Consider the following 17002-nt stretch of genomic DNA (forward strand, 5'->3'; position numbering starts at 1 on the left):
GGATTTGTCGGACAGAGGTAGAGTGACAACTAAAGTGAGCTCTAAACAAATATCATCCCATGCCACTTCACATATAATTCAGTAAATCCTATTTAATAAGCACATATCATCAGCTGTTAAATTTCATTATGCAAAATTACTGGTATATGATGTTCATGAGCATTTGTTATTAGCCACATAGCTCTATCCATTTAGCACCACTGAGGCTTTCTGGTTGTCCTGACAGAAGTTCCTGTAACAGAGGCCCTGGTTGAGCAGGAGCCCAATCTCCACTGGGTGTACAAACTCACTCCCACCGGCAGACGCTCTCCTGCACCTCTGAGCTTACCTCATGGCACCCCCGTATCACTGTGTTCCTCACACAGGTACAGCAAAGTCTGCCTGCCTGGGCAGCAGGTCAAGGGCTCTGTGTCTCTATCTGCCCACCCTGGAAAGAGCCTCATGGTGCAACAGGACTTGCCACGGCACCACTCCCTTTCACAATCCCCTGGGATGGGGATGGGAGGCTGCACTGGCCCCAAGCTTAACATGCCTCATCACACACTGAGTTGCAAGGGCCATCATCAATGCATGTACTCTCCTCTGGATGCAGACATAGCTATATAAACCTGTCTTCTCTTTTGAGGAGAGGAAAAATCCACCTTGAGTCGCTTCTGGAAAAGCACTGGCTTCAGCCTTCAAGGCAGGCTCAGGACCCACTCTGACATTCAGAGGGGAAGCAATTGGTATTTCCTGGTTTGAGCAGCAGTCACCTTTGAACACGACTTCTGATGCTTGCTTCACTGCAGTCCTGAAACTGGTGATGCTGACCAAATCAGCATGCAGGCAAGGTGAGCTGCACACTTGTGATTGATATGGATGAGCGGACAAGCAGCACTCCCTTAGGTCACTACAGAAAGATTTTTGTTTGTTTTAGCACACAAGCTGCAATAACTACATAAAAAAGTATATTCCGGTTCTGGTATATCCATTTACAGTTTAACTGCAGTATTTATTTCATGTTGTGCTGTCATCCTACAGTGAAGTTTTAACAAAATCCAGCCTTAAGAATCAAATGGCACTAACATCTTGAAGGAAAGTATTTACAAACAAATATTCTGACATCTCATTTATATGTTTTACCATAAAGTTGGCTTATATATGATTAATTAAGAAAAATAAGCACAGCATGCTTTCATGCACTTTTACTTTGAAATCAAGGTCAGACTTTGTTTTGAAATTAAGAAAAAGCCAATATGAATAATATAATTAACATATCAGAAGATTCTTTGCAAGTAATTTTATTTAAGCAGGCTAAAATGGGAGCTTATGATGTTGTTGCTATTCTGAAACTGCAGACAAATAATTTCTTAACCCTTGTTTATATACATCATTTTATTTGACTAATCCTTTGTGTGTGTGGCTCGGCTTTGCGAACGAAGATTTGGGAAGGGCTGTCCCCACGTGGGTGTGCCCTTCCAGCCTGCGCAGTGGATTTTTTTTAGGTGAGGCTCAGCGTGCGCAGAACTGGCCCCACCGTTTAAGTCCTGAGGTTCATCTGCCACGGCCGAGCGAGCTTGGACAGTGCCAGTGAATTCCTTAGGACTAGAACCTACAGCACCCGGCATTTCCCAGGAGGTCTCCCATCCAAGTACTAATCTGGGGCTGACCCTGCTTAGCTTCTGAGATCTGACGGGATCGGATGTACTTTGTACTGAAAGGATGTTTGGAGAAGACACCCTCATACAAGCTGAATAAAAAGTGTTCTTGTCTCAAAGCACCTACAAACTAATTCCTGCTCTGTGGACTTGATTCCAGCTGGGATGTTGCTCCTTAGAAACAATTCGGTAATGGTGTGGTTATACATTGGAAACCAGTGTCCTAGTTGAGCAGGAGGGACCAGTTGACACTGTGTGGGGGTGATCAAAGCTGTGTATTCTACCCACTCTATTCATTCCCCAAGGACAATGGGCCATTAGCAGCAGCTGCCCAGGGAGTCATTATCACCTTCACACTCAGCCTGAGGGGGCGGAGCTGCTAATGGGCCATCAACAGTTCAATACCCCCTGGCTCCCAGAGTTAATCACCCATTGTGTGAGTCCCCGCCCAGGGGGAGGGACTGGGTGCTCCCTGAGGGTACATAAGTGGTGGGTAAGAAGACTTTGGAAACTTCTCATCGGATCTAGAGGAGCAGCAGGACCTCGACAGGAGGAGATCACCGCTCTCACCCAGACCACAGCCCTCGCCTGCACCAACAGGTTTTTCATTTCCTTTTACTCTGGACTTGGGGGAGCCACAGGGGTCTCAGCACAAGGGCAAACAAACCCCCTTGGGTTTGTGCCCCAGGACACTGGGTTATACTGCTGGGTTTTTGTGAGTTGAAAGCAATTTCCCTTTTGTGTCAGTGTTTTTATTGTACTATTATTATTCAGTTTTAGGTCTGACTTATAATCTCTCTCGTGGTGAGTTCATTTCCCCTGCTGGTTCGCCTTTAAACCAGCACAACCAGTAACTTAAGAGATAAGAGAATCATAGATTCATTTAGGTTGGAAACGACCCTTAAGATCAAGTCCAATCTTTAGCCCAGTTCTGCCAAGTCCACCACTAAACCATGTCCCTACTTGCCACATCTTCAAGTCTTTTAAATACCTCCAGGGACAGTGACCCAACCACTTCCAACACTTGACAACACTTTCTGGAAAGTACCTTTTCCCAATCTAAACCTCCCCTGATAAAACTTGAGGCCATTTCCTCTTGTTTACATACAATCTTTAACTGGGAGAACAACTCTCATCTAGTTACAGCGCCCTTTCAAGTAGCTGTAGAGAGTAAGGTCCCACCTAAGCCTTCTTTTCTCCAGGCTAAACAAACCAAGCTCCCTCAGGTACTCTTCATAAGAGTTGTGCTCCAGACCCTTCACCAGCTTCACTGTCCTTCTCTGGACACACTCCAGCACCTCCATGTCTTTCTTGTAGTGAGTGGCCCAAAACTGAACACAGGATTCAAGGTGCAGGCTCATCAGTGTTGAATAAGGTTTCTGAAACCCACCTGAACACATACAGTGAGTCATTCTACAGGTTCTCCACTCATGATACTTAGCCATCAAAATATTTTTGTGGTAAGACCAGCATAATACTGGATTATACAAGTCTTCCTCAGGCATTTAGATGTGACCACCACATGTGAACCCTCTTCTGCCCATACAAACCCTCTCCAAGAGTAGATGTGTGAGCCATTTCTGGCAACAAAGCAAGACCATGCATTGGCAACTCACTTGCTTCAAATAGCGAGAATTTAATTTCTAGGTGCATGCTGTTTTCTCTAGTAAAAATTTACCTGGTTATCTCAGAAACAGCCATTTCTTATGACTTTACTCCTAAGCCTTTCACAAAGCATGAGAGAAGGGAAAGTATATCAGTTTGACCTCAGCTGCTGTCCAGCCAACTGCAGCAACACCAACTCATGAAGTTTACCTTGTCTGCACAGCAATGTAGCAGCAACCACTGGCTTGCAAAAGGCCATGAATGGACTGGGAGCTGCCAACTGCAGATGTCTGACCAGCAAATAAGAGCCTCCCCATGTCAAAACGAATGGCCAAAATATTTATGATTGGTGTATTGCAGAGCTAGAAATAGAAAGCAATGCTTTCACCATCCTGCTGGTATTTGAACAGCTTCTTTTTTAAAAGGGCACACAATGCATTCCCCTGAAAGCTTGCTTCCAATGGCAATGGCTGGGCTCTGTTTCAATAAACATTATAATTGCTTTTTTCAAAAAGGAAGCTCAATTCAATTAAAGGTTAAGAAGGTAACAGAAAAACACATTATTAAAAAATAAGCACTAAAAGGCACTGTATTTATTTATGAGAAACAGGGTGGGAAGATTAAGCCATGAATACCATATATGCAAAGAGAAAAGCAGAAATCTGGAATACTGGCAAATGACAAGCTGAGGCAGAAGCTGAGGTCTGCTAGAAATACATCAAATGAGGTAAGTGAACAGAATGAGGCATTGCTCAAGCATATATCCATGAAGTTATAAAAATATTGCCACATTGAATTTTATTCTAGCAGATGATCTGTTCTGGAAGGACCACTTTACCAGTGTAACTTTGGGACAGTCTGCAAGTTCTAGTCATGGCTTAATACAAGAGAGTAGTGAAATCAAGTCCAGCTAATGTTATGTGGGACTCCTACTGGATACAGGGGAGCCATTTAACTAGAAAATTATGACTCACTACAGGGAAAGGGCAATGCTCTAATTTCTTTTGCAACTGGAAAACAGTGTGTAAACTTGACCAATATCTAATTTACATGTTTGGATATTTTAGAAAGACCATTTCTCAAACCTAAAACCAATCATGAGCAAAAGTGAGGTGGGGGAAATAGTCACATACAAATATATTAAAAGGACCTGCTAAGAGATGCTTTATTACATGCCAAAAATAAGGAGGAAAATCACTGTGCTACAGCCATGAAAGGAAGCTTTTGTGTTTGAAGAGTCCTGGCTATAGAGAGCGACAGCAGCATCAGAGAAGCCTGTAAAACAAACCCACTGCACATAACAGATGGGGAAAGGACATTGATAGCAATGAATACAAATTAACATTGCTGAAATGCAAGCAAACAGTGGAAGGAAAAAAACAAAAAAAAGCTATGGTGACATTTATGACAATAGGAGGTCCTCCCAAAGTGGAACAAGAATGCTCAGCAATTACTTTGATAGCTGGTTGTTCCAGACAAAAGTTAACAAACAATTCAGAAAAAGACAAATTTATCAGACAACTATTACCACTCTGCATTCAGAAAGATGCAAGGTGCTCTATTCACACCTTATGGTGATAATGACATACCCTCCCTGACAGTAACTGGAGAGAGCTTTAAATAGCCACTCAATTTAAACCTTGCATTCGGGGCTAGAGGGCAGATGAATCAATAACTTTTAAATCAATTACTCTTTTAAAAACCATGGGTACACTAAAAGTTCCTGGTGACTAGAAAGACTTAATATCAAGGCAGTATTTACAAAGGTTAAGTGGAATAACCAAAGCACCTATTGAACAGTTAGACTGACATCAGTAGTAAGCAACAGCAGGGAAAGATTGTCATGGGACACAATCAATAAGGCATTGAAAGACAATCACATAATTAACACCAATCAACACAGCTGTATGGAAAATAGGCCTGGTCATGTAAATCTGATCATTTGTATGCAGTTACATCATCATTTGATAATGGTATGTGCTGACACAGGGCATATTTCTAGTCCTAATTTCACACTATGCAGTGATTTGCAGTCATGTTATAGATAAAATCCTGAAATAAAAGATTCACCATACTACATCAACATCATTCATAGTAAGTGAATTTCAAAAGTGACTAGCTAAATGGATAACTAAATGGAGAATCAGCATCCAGATAAGATTTCTTGTCAGTCCAGCAGAAAAAAAAAACGAGATACATAACTTGGAAGCTCAGAACAGCTACAGACTGTCTTGAAACGCAGGTTCATTATTTACTGAAACAATTTAACAGTGACATGGTAGACTGATTACTACTGCTGCTCTTTAAAACAAAGCCTTGCTCTCTTTCAGAAAGATATGCTAAATAAAGAAAAATTAAAGGACTACTGCTGATATACCATGAATTTCTCTGACCTGAACTGAGCAGACAAGAAGAATATATGTGGTTCCCTCTGGTCTTTACATTTATAAGCCTAAGAAACAATGACCCAGACATTATTAATCCCTCAGGAATTTAATGTAATAAGTGAATCATATTTAATCCATCTGATATAGCATAAAGTGTCTTGAATATTTCTATGGGATTTCAACTGTAATCCAGTGTTAAATTACTGAGTGACTATTAAAATATTATCAAGTTACTTCCCTGAATTTCTGATTTTTCAGCTGAAAGCAGCAAAAATCTATCCCTCTTTGAAGCATCTCAATAGTTGTTTGCTTAAATAGAAAGGCATGGTATCAAACTCTTGATCCACAACCTCCTATGTAGACCACTTTGACCTATTCCATAGGAAGTGTTATTTATAGTAACTATCAGAAAAAGTATTTCCATGGTGTGCTAGAAAGACTATCATCAGGCACAGCTGTGACCAACCTCATGCAAATGGGGTTACACTTTTGTACACCCATCGTCTTCCTATGCAATGGTCCCAGATCCGTACAAGAAAGGTAAAATTAACACTTTGAGGTAAAATTAACCATTATTTGGTTCTATTTGAAGCAAAACACAGGTTTTTGAAAATGCCATTCCTGTAAACAGCTATGGAATAGGCCAGGAAACTTTATTCTCCCATTTTTGTGGAAAGCACTTAAATTGCTACAAGACTTACAACCCCAGTAATGGGAAGGCACAAATAGTTATAACTGCTTTTAAACCAGACATTTGCAATATTGTAAATGCATTAAAAATATTTTTGTACAATCTTTGCATCATTCAGTGTCCTGCAAATGTCATCCTCAAAGAGAAGATGTGCATTGCGCTGTGCGTTCTCATCTTCCATGGAGGGCAACACAGTGCTGGAAGATCACATGCCACCCATGAGCCCATAAACACAAGATTTCTCTCATTTGGTGTTGAGCTGCCTGACTGCTGCAGGATTATGACCAGGACATAAATGCCTCCCAGAAGGCAGTAACACACCAGTTCAAACACCTGTTTCACAGCTAAAATCACATTATTTGTGACTGTGACTGTTGCCAGAGAAACAGCTTTTGACTTGGATAGGGGATGGGATATTGCTCCCCAAGCTCCTGTGACCATACAGTTCCTATCGCACAGCACTGTCCCCAAAGGCCACTTGAAACCAAGGGGTCATGCCATGATGCCTGCTTCACCTTCCCTGTTGGCCCCACAGCCTGGGCTGGAGAGTGAGACAGACACAGGATTTCCTACATTGAGGATTGAGATGGTGGGAATGTCCTTGACAATTACCTGGGCTTGCTTTCTCTTTTCTCTCCTATCTGCTTTCTGCCCTCAGTGTCATTACCACAGAAGTGGCACCTCCTGAGTGCCTCCTCACCATGTACAGTGCTGCATGATAGAGCCGTGCTCCCAGGCTTTGCTGAGGTCCTGACTCTCTCCCAACGCTGGCTGCTCTTGCCAGACCTTTCTGACTCCAGGTTGGACAAGGTCCAAATCTCCCAAAAAGGAGAGCAACATTTTTGTGATGTTGTGTTCAAACTTCTCCAGCCAAGCTGTGTTTTATCACTTGAGGAACAGGACCAGAACTGGCCCCACATCCATACACAAGGAAGGCATATGCTGGGCTACAAGGACAGTTTTTCTTGTTCCTTGCCACAGTTGCTCAGGTAGAACATGGCAGGCTGTCACACTTTACTGATGCACAGGGAAAATCAACTGCAAGCTTGCTGTAAAACAAGGGGATAGTATAAGAGCACAGAGTGAGACTTTGTCCCATCACGACCTGGTCATCACAGGAAAAGCAACCTCAGAATTCTGATTTTACTTGGTCCATGAGAGGTTAGCCGTGGACCAAGCCAGGGATGCACTGAACCAGCCTGCTTGGGGGTAGGCTGGGAAGAGGCAGCCTATGGCTTCCCTCACCTCCTTTGGAGTTTGGCAGTACCCCACAGTGTGAGCCCCTCTACAGAGCCTACACTATCCTATCTCCATCTTCTTGAGTCTTTTGAGGCTTTAGGATCATTGTCAGCCTTCTGCTGGTCAGCAAACACAGAGCCAATGTCCTCAGCCATGTGGCATATACTGTCCTGCAACTTGCTGACATAGCTGTCATTTTTCCCAGGTAAAACATGATTGCTGACCTCCCAGAGGCTTCAGCAGGCATTGTTATTGCTCACAATGAACAGAGTCATATTGCACTACAACACAACCTTACAGGATCCATGTCACAGTCATCTTTCAACTGACAAAGTTATGCCCTCCCAAGCATGAAAGACTAACTTCAAGTACAGTTATAGTATCTCAAAGTGACCAGATTTAGCTTGGAGATGTATAGCACATTGGTTTAGATAATCATGTTTTCAGTATATGCTATAGCTAGCAAACAAAATAAAAACATTAGGAAAGCAAAGGTCCATTTTTGTTGGATAATTCCTCCTGGTAAACTCTCACGATCTGTTCTGAAGTCACCTTTATCTCCATTGTTTACAAAATCATTAAATGGAGTTTTCTTTGGACAGAATAGCAGTAATACAAAACTCAAAGACTTCTTGCAGAGGTCTTTGGTGGCAAATATATTTAAAAGACCAAATCAGACACTAACTATATATAAGACAAGCTTAACCAGAATGCTGGGATAGAAACCAAACCAAAACAAAGCAAAAAAAACCCCCACACATTTCTTCCATTGGTGATAGTTTGCCCTAGTAGACAGTCTCAGGGTGAAAACCTCAAAAAAACCTCCAAAACCAAAAAAAAGACCCCAAAAGAATCATTAGAATTAGGGTATAAAACAAGGGCATACACCACCAAATCTTCTGTAAACACAGTGCTCAAGATTAAACATCCTGCTCTTCTGATTAGGATCCTGTCCAAGTTTCCTGGCATTAGCTCACAGATAAGCTGATCTGTGTTAGCAGTGTGTGAAATGAAGCAATCCACCTCCTCTCAAAAGGGGGAAGAGGATACAAAATTTTTGTAAAACAAAAACTCCATTTTCTTTTCCTCTTCCTCTGAAGTATCTTTAAAGTCAACACTCAAATTTAGGTATAGAAACTGAAAGAGAAGAACAGATTAAGCCTTGTCAAGTTTTAATATATTTACAGTGATCATTGTTTTTAAGGGACTTTGTGCTATTTGACACCTTGTCCCAGTGTCACATTTTGATGAGATAAGGGTCACATAGTGTCACTCAGGAAGATTTAGCTGCATTTGCTTGTGATGAGATCACCCAGAAAATGTATAGTAGGAAAGGGGGAAAAAAGAAAGGGTAAGACAGATCATCCAGAGAACATGCAGAAGGAGCTTCTCACAGAAGTCAGGAAAAGATTGCAATCACAAGAACTAAGCACTGTGAATTGAAGAATACAAGTTATGTCAAAAGACAACAGATCAAGGAAGAGAAGGAAAGAAAGCCAGTCCTGAGATTTTGTAAGAAGTCATGAGATGTATTTTTAACAGTGATAAAGGCCACAGTAAAACTGCTGGGAATCAAAGATGAAACTAGAACAGGCTCTCCCAAGTAGAACTGGCCATATCATAAGGTGACAAAAAAGACACGGAAAAGGTTTTTTGTTGGGTTTTTTTGAGGAAAAAAAAGCCTTCTGATATTTTTTCTTTTATGCATGATAAGTGATGTGTATTTATTTGTATTATGATGGGCAAGAGATAGGAGATATTAGAGTGAAGATTTAGGAGGTATGAGTGCATAGAAGACTGAGATGAGGGATGTGGCTGTGGGACAAGAAAAGCAGGTGGAGTTCAGGTGAGACCTGAGAGTATGATGGAGAAAAAGGAGGAGTTAGAGAAAGAATGGGGAAGGACAGGTGAGGGAGAAGGGAGAAATCATTTTTCCTCCTTGTGATAAAGGTTAAGTGGAGAAAAGTTTCATAAATAGCTTGGAAAATATAAGAAGACACAGATAGAAGATATAAATGGAATTTTTTGGAAGAAATTTAATCAAATAGTCTTTTTAAATGTTTTATTCACATGTAACTGATGATCACCATTTAAGATGCATTTCACATAAATGTGGTAAAATACCAAATCCAAAGTAACCTGCAGCAAAACATGCACTAAGTGCCACAAAATTTATATTTTAGTGAGAAATTACAGGTACTTTTTTTCTCCTCTATCTTCCATTCCCCAGCAAGGCAGGTTGCCTCTTTTCAAATAGTTTAGTTAAGCTGTATGTTCAGCCTCATTAGCCATCATCTCCATTCCCCTGTGATTTTAATTAGATAGGTCTCTTTGTGCACAGCTACCTCAATCCTCCCACTCCAAACAATCCCTTAATGTGGCTTCTTTTATGTTATCATTCTTCAGTTGCTCCCAATTACACTGGAGCAACCAAGCCAGGGCAGCATAGTGGTCTCCCATGGAAATGACAAGGCAGGATCTGCAGCCAGTCATACCCACAAACTCCTTGGGCAAGGCTCAGTTGCTCTTCTGTACTGTTTTATGCATTTTAATCAAGACAACCTATCAGTACAATAGACTCAAATGAAGGGTCAGACCCTCTGCACAGCCCCAAGTACATGGAGATGACTTTTCCCAGTAGCCTCTCTCCTACTCCACAAGCATCCTTGCTAGTCCATCATCTTCACACCCAACACATGGTATCACAGTGCAGAAACAGAGCCCCTATATCCCACCAAACCTGGGGGACACAAGAGTCCCCTGAACTCAGAACAATATGTGACTGCAGATCTTCCCCCACAGCACCCACCCTGGGGAGCCCAGCACATCTCTCCAGACATGGGCCATGGCACCATCCCATAGACAAAAGAAAGGCTTGCAAGGACCTGCTGCAAAAGTCTGACCTGGTCTTTAGTCCTTTTTTTTTCGTTTTTTTTTTTAACAAGCACAGGAGCAAAGATACCAAGACCATGAGATGACTTGTTCTCAGCTGGAAAAAAAAATGGAAGCAGAAAAGGATCAGCTCTGCCCAGAAGAAGAAAGGCATGACTTTTTAAGGGCAGGACTTCTGCTTCAACCCCCATTTGCACTCTATTAGACAAAAAAGGATTACAAACCCAGCAAGCATGGTTGGCAAAAAAACCCTCAGAGCAAAGGACCTCTGCTCCATGGCTACTCTGCAGCCCCAGAGGAGAACCTGGGGAGCTCAGCATGACTTCCAGGCTATTCCTAGCTGCCCAGGGTCAGCAGCAGCGCAGCAGGGATTAAAGCATCTTAGCCTTGTTATATAAGGGACATGTTGATCATGGCTTCTGTCAAATCCCAAAGACATTGCTATTATGTAATAGGAACAATCAAACAGGGCAGCTTTTCTGTGATTTGATTTTTTAAAAGTGCCAAGCAGCTAAAAATTAACATTGTGGTTCTGTCAGATTCAGTTTTATGCTTTCCACTCTAGTCAGTTTAACCTTAAAGCCACTGTAACTTAGAGGGACACTGACTCAGCTCTCACTTGACTCAAGATACAGAAAAGTGAAATAAAGCAAACACTTTCCACCTTCCCACCAGTTAAAGAGCATGCCTTGTATCTTCTGAACCAAGCCGGGGGCCTTTGATTGCTTCAGCATCAGTTTCTTGATGGCTTTACTGACATTAAAGGATTAGTCATATGAATAAAGGCTGTGGACCCAGCTCTGAACTTTGCTGCTTGCTTTGGATGGTGGCTGTGAACCACTCTGACACTTGAGCTTTCATCAATGAAAAATGCAAGCTCATTTGGCAGAGCCTCCAGAGTTTCTTGTCTTCTTAATTTATTACTGTAAATAATTCTGATGGTAATGCACACAATTTTACATGATACATCTATGTATAGACGTGTTATTTAAGATAACATGCATACTAATAACAAATTTCATTGTTCCTGTAAGCCACTTAACTCATACTTGGGGCATGCTCCAGCAATATCACAGCTGGGTAGATGTAGATGTTTCAGGAAATCCTAGTTGATAATTTAATCAAGCTACTGTCATATCAAGTTTAGCACTTTGCCCAATACAGTTTTGTTTTAGAAACTTACTAATTTATTTCCAGCTTATGATCTACATTTAAAGAATATTTCCAATTTTTTCAAGTGTTCTTCAAATGTTTTCTTAGTTTGAGAACTGAAAAGGAGAAAAGCGCTCTTTGCATAGATCTGATTCTCCTAGCCTCTCAACTTTTTAACACATTGTAGAAATAGTCAAGTTGCAGTGCCCATGCTGAATACTTGAACCTTGTAGCATTAAAACCAAAAAAAAACTTACAAAGATTGTGCTCATGATACAGCTCCTGATCTCTGTAACATTTCTAGTCTTGTTCATGCAGCCATTTGATTTCACCAAAGCTCATAGAAATAGTTTACCGAGCTTGTGTTACTGTTTTTCCCTTTTTAAAGCCTCACTCTTATATCCCACCAATAGCAAAACAACTTTCATCGTCAGCAAGAGAAGGCCCGAAAATCCCCGTGATCTGAGAGACTAGAAGGAATGAATTCATCCTGAGAGCATGACTTTGCCAAGCACAGTCAAGTGTAATTTACTTTTAAATGTCTTATCTGTGCCCAGCATCCTGCCAGCTTTCCCCGTGCGCAGAACACCATGATTCCTTTCAGCATACTGGCATGAACAAATTGCATCAAAATCAGAAATGCTTGATACAAAGCTTTATTTCCCCACCCCCCAATCATAATCTAATTCTTGTTCAGTAACACTAACATACTCCGTAATGCAGAAACAAATTGCTTGGAAGTCATCTGGTCACTCTGAATTTTTCTGGCAGTATAAACTTGAGAATTGTTGTAAGGCCTGCCTTGGACTGAAAAATCTCAGGTGGCTTAAAAGGTTGTTGTTCCAAGTGTACCATGCAAAACTTGGCAGAGATCACATGCCAGAGGGCACAAGTACTATCAGAGCATCTCTCTTTGAGCTATCCTTGCGTGCCAGACTGGCTCTTTGGCAGCCCCAGCATTTTGCCACACAGAGCAATGTAGAGCACCCTGTGGGGATAATAAACATGAAAGCCAACTCATTTAGGATAAGATATCAAATAGTTAAAATTCAAAAAAAATCTAATAAAGCAACTAATTAGCCCAGTATGTGTTTTAGAGGCTTGTTTACTTTTAGCTGTCATTTCAATGGGAAGTCATTCTCCTGTGTTTGGTGATTGTGCCCATGAAGCTCATAGCTGCGCAGAGAAGAACAAGTTCTACCTTTCTTCCAGCTTTGCATCCCATGCAGCAGCTGTTTCAAAATAAGTTTACAACCCGCAGACTCATATAAGGAGCAGCAACCTGTATTACAACCGTTATCTAAATTAAGAGTTATGATTGCAGGCTGGGAGGGAAATCCAAGAAAATTTTTCACCTGATGCTTTTGCTAGTTTTGCAGATTGCATACAATCACCGACCTGCAAGTGATGTCTCTAACAGCAACAGCCTGGTAACTGTTGCTACACCAGATGCTTCTTAGAATTAAGCCACTATCAAAGACTTAATTTTGATGCCACTACTGGAACAAAATGGACTTTGCGATCCACAATCCCCAAATGCTCTGCAAGAATAGGCCAGCTCACTCCTTCCAGTTTTTGGAGAGGAAGCTAAGGCATGGTCTTAAACCAATGTTACCACAATTACGCAGGAACGTAACTTGGTTTTCCTCGCCTTCCAGTCAGCGCACCACTGGTGCAACTTTCTTTGCAGCACTACATGCTATTCCACAGTACCTCACAAAAGTGACAGTAACTTTTCCTTGGCCAGAAAACATATCCTGCCCTAAAACATGAAGATTTACTATCTCAGGAGTTTTGAAACTGTTTGCATGACTGCCAGCTTTGTAGCCACGTAATTGAAAAAGAAAATAGAATTCCTTAAAGAAATTACTAAGGTGATTCCTTAAATAAGGTCTTTTAAACAAGAGGGTCTAGAGCACAAGTCTGATGAGACACAACTGAAGAAGCTGAGGTCATTTAGCCTGGAGAACAGGAGACTCTAGTGGACCCTATTGCTCTCTACAACTAACTGAAAGGAGGTTGTAGCCAGGTGGAGGTCAGTCTATTCTCCAAGGCAACAAGCAATATGACAAGAGGAAATGGTCTCAACTTGTGCCAGAGCAGGTTTAGACTGGGCATCAGAAAAGATTTCTTCACTGAAAGGGTGATCAGGCATTGGAACAGGCTGCACAAGGAAGTGGTAGTCACCATCCTTGGAGGTATTTAAATGACATGTAGATGTGGCACTTGGGGACATGGTCTAGTGGTGGACTTGGAATGCTGGGTTAATAGTTGGACTCTATGATCTTAAGGGTCTTTTCCAACCTAAGCAATTCTATGATCTGTTTTTCAGATGTTTTCAATGTTTTACAGATATGCCTTTTGGCTGCAAAATACTGACCTGGATCTGTATCCTAATAGAGTAACATGCGGCAAAGCTTCCATTGGTATAAATCACTTGGTTGTGAAGTTACAGCAATTTATAACAGTTAATCATTTCTCCATTTGCTTTGCACCCTATAAAACCCTGACTAAGAAGGTCTTTCTCATGAAACACTGCCAGGGGAGAGTCGGGTGGTTTCAGCTTTGGTCATATTCTAGAGATCTTTCTGGTAACCTTGGATGAAGCACTGGACTTTATCCTCTTCCCAGATCGCTACTAGAAAACCCAGAATAGCAAGATGATACCATATAATAGCAATGGACAGAATAAACAAATAAGGTTTCCAGAGAGTGAAGCGTCTAAGGCATACCCACCAACAGAAAGTGACAGCACTCCCAGGCTCCCCAGGACGCTAGTTATACAAAATCTATTACAATTATTTTCATTAAAAAACTGTTTCAACAGATTTGACTTTTCAGTAACAAGTTCAGGTACAAAAAAACTAGTATGCACTTAAGTTTTGTTCTTCTTTGCTACTTTCTTTCCAATTTCAGCTGCTTATGACTTCTTTAACAATACTGACTGAAGAGGATTTGATAATAGTTGCATTTAAACAAGGCCAGTATAACTAAAAATAACTTATGATAAAATGCAATACTTGTCTACAGAAAGCATTTGCCAAATCAGCTGTGTCTCAAAGTAGTCTTTCTAGCAAACCTCAGCATCCAGATGGGTGGAGGGGAAGAGATGATTTTGCACTGCTTGCTGGCACTTCAACAAATATCTTTACCCAGATGTCCATTATTATGGCTAGATCTTTCCTCCTCCAGACTCTTCAATCAAATATTAAATCAATCACTGTGTATATGGGTCTCGACTGCATTGTGCTTCACTTCATCTACTGTTTTATTACTCTCCAGAGAGCACACATTTCACTGGAGCCCGCAGCTCTGGCTGCAATTCTCTGCCCTGTGTCTGGTGATCCTTGCATGAACTTAGGAAATAGAGAATGCCCAACAAAAGCCAAAAATCTTGGTTTTCCTAACATAAAATGGAGAACTAGTTCTCACTGGTTACCAAGCTCCCTGCACAGGCTGTCATGTGCTGTTGTGCTTTACAGCTGTGGAGAGCTGCACTATGTGCTGCTAGCTCTCCTCCCCCACTATCTTGCTAAATATCTCACATTGTTTACTGTATCATAACTGTACTTTGCATAAAAATAAAAAAATCCAGAAATTAAGGCCAGGAGTTTAGAGCTGCTTTCCTGTTTGTTACAGTCACTATCACTAAGACATGAGATAACACCTTAGAAAACTTTACCATAGAAGCTTTGCTGTAAAGACATTAAAAACTACTTATCTGACCCAAATCTACACTTGCCATTTGTTAGATCAGTAGCCAAATACCTATCTTTGACCATAAGGAGATGAATATGAGTTAAAACATGGTACCATATCAAAAGCTACTTCAAATAAACCATAGGGAAACAGCCTTGCAAAGATTTTCTCTGTGTGAGTCCTGTCCCATCACTTCTCCCCTTCCCCCATCCCCTTTCAGGTAGTGATTTCCAAACTCACTGTGCTTTGTTCTCAGAATTATTTACATAATCCCTCTCTTGTACCTCAAAATAGGGTTTTATTCTCCATAAATTAAGGTGATGATAAATAAAGCAGAATGGTAGGTTAACCCTCATTTGCATACACGTAGCTCACTCCTACCACTCTCTGGAAGCACAGGCTGTACTACTCTCCACAACAGATTGCAGAGGTAGGAGACAAGTAGCTGGGTATATTTAATTGCATTGGAAATAGGCAGGCTGGTAAAGGCTTTATGTATCAGGGGATACAGAAAAGCCCACAACTCTGCTTCAGGCTGGAGATGAGAAATTAAAAAATCCACAAACGCTACTCTGAATATACCGAGGACAAAACAATTCCTGTATGAAATCACCCACAAATCAAAACAAGGCATTTATGCATCACATTATATCCAGCTCAGTTACTGCCAAGTGTCTCCTTAATGCAGTTATCCATTGCAAAGTTAACCTGTATGCAAACACTTGACATTTGAATTATTTTGCTACCAAAGCCTTGGTATAAGTAAATATTTCTAATGCTTGACCTGTGGAGAAATATTTATTAATTTTTGGGTCTTTGCAGTTTTTAACACAATCATAAATGTCAAGCTCTCACTGACTTACTCTTTTCATGTTTAGAGCAATCAGGGATCATTGGGTCCCTAACAGAGGTACCCGTAGGAAGCCTGTATGGGCTTCTCACACCAGCCCCCTTTTCACTCTTACCTACGGCACGTGCTGATGGGTACCAGGAAGAAAGAAGTAGAGGCAAAGATAGCAAGCCAGATAAAGCAAGGAGAAAAAAGGTACCCATACTCACTCATAGTCGAAAACAATCGACTTAGATGAACAGCTCTTCAAACAGACACATTTCATCTCAGTATGAAGACCTGGACTCGCTGCCCTATCTTCCACTCAGTTAGCTTTCACCTCCCAGCAAAATGCTACCTTCTAATGCACACTAGCTGCTTGATCTTCCATCATTCTTCGGAAAAAATAACCATACGCTGTTTAGTTCCATGGAAGGGGCTGAGAGCGATAGCAGTTGCAGCACTCTACCAGCAAGCTCGGCACTGTCCCTGACCACTCCGCTCACCCGTGCCGAGGGCTCGGCCCCGGCAGCGCGTCCCCAGATCGCCCGGGACGCCGCTCCCCGAGGCACTGTCACCGCGCTGACACGCTGCTGTGGCAATTTTCATCCGAGGGCAGACGCCGCACAGATAGCAAAGCCCGCTTGAGCCAGTCCGTTTATTCACATCCCCAGAACTTTTGGCTGAATAGATTTCACCATATACATTATCCGCCCTAACTAGCTGGGCTCGCTCCTCATCTCGCGCCCACAACAGGGGTACAGGAGCAGCCGTCAGACCCGCCGCGTCCCACCCGCGCAGGAGACATCCCCGCCCCGCAGAGCCCTTGCCCACGTCCCGTTCCTGGCCACTGCGCTCCGGGAGTGCAGTC

At 41.8% G+C, this 17002-nt stretch overlaps 1 protein-coding gene across 1 annotated transcript in view; it reads right to left on the reverse strand.

The window, feature by feature from the left end:
- The window catches only part of MTUS2 (microtubule associated scaffold protein 2), a 291758-nt gene extending 275325 nt beyond the window's left edge, over positions 1–16433 (reverse strand). Inside the window, exon 1 of the mRNA XM_071553224.1 lies at positions 16362–16433. The gene's annotated coding sequence lies outside the window, so the exon portion shown is untranslated. The remainder of the gene's footprint in view (positions 1–16361) is intronic.
- Between the last annotated feature and the right edge of the window lie 569 nt (positions 16434–17002).

This window comes from Pithys albifrons, chromosome 1, assembly GCF_047495875.1.
Source record: "Pithys albifrons albifrons isolate INPA30051 chromosome 1, PitAlb_v1, whole genome shotgun sequence".
In the NCBI taxonomy this organism is placed as follows: Eukaryota; Metazoa; Chordata; class Aves; order Passeriformes; family Thamnophilidae; genus Pithys; species Pithys albifrons.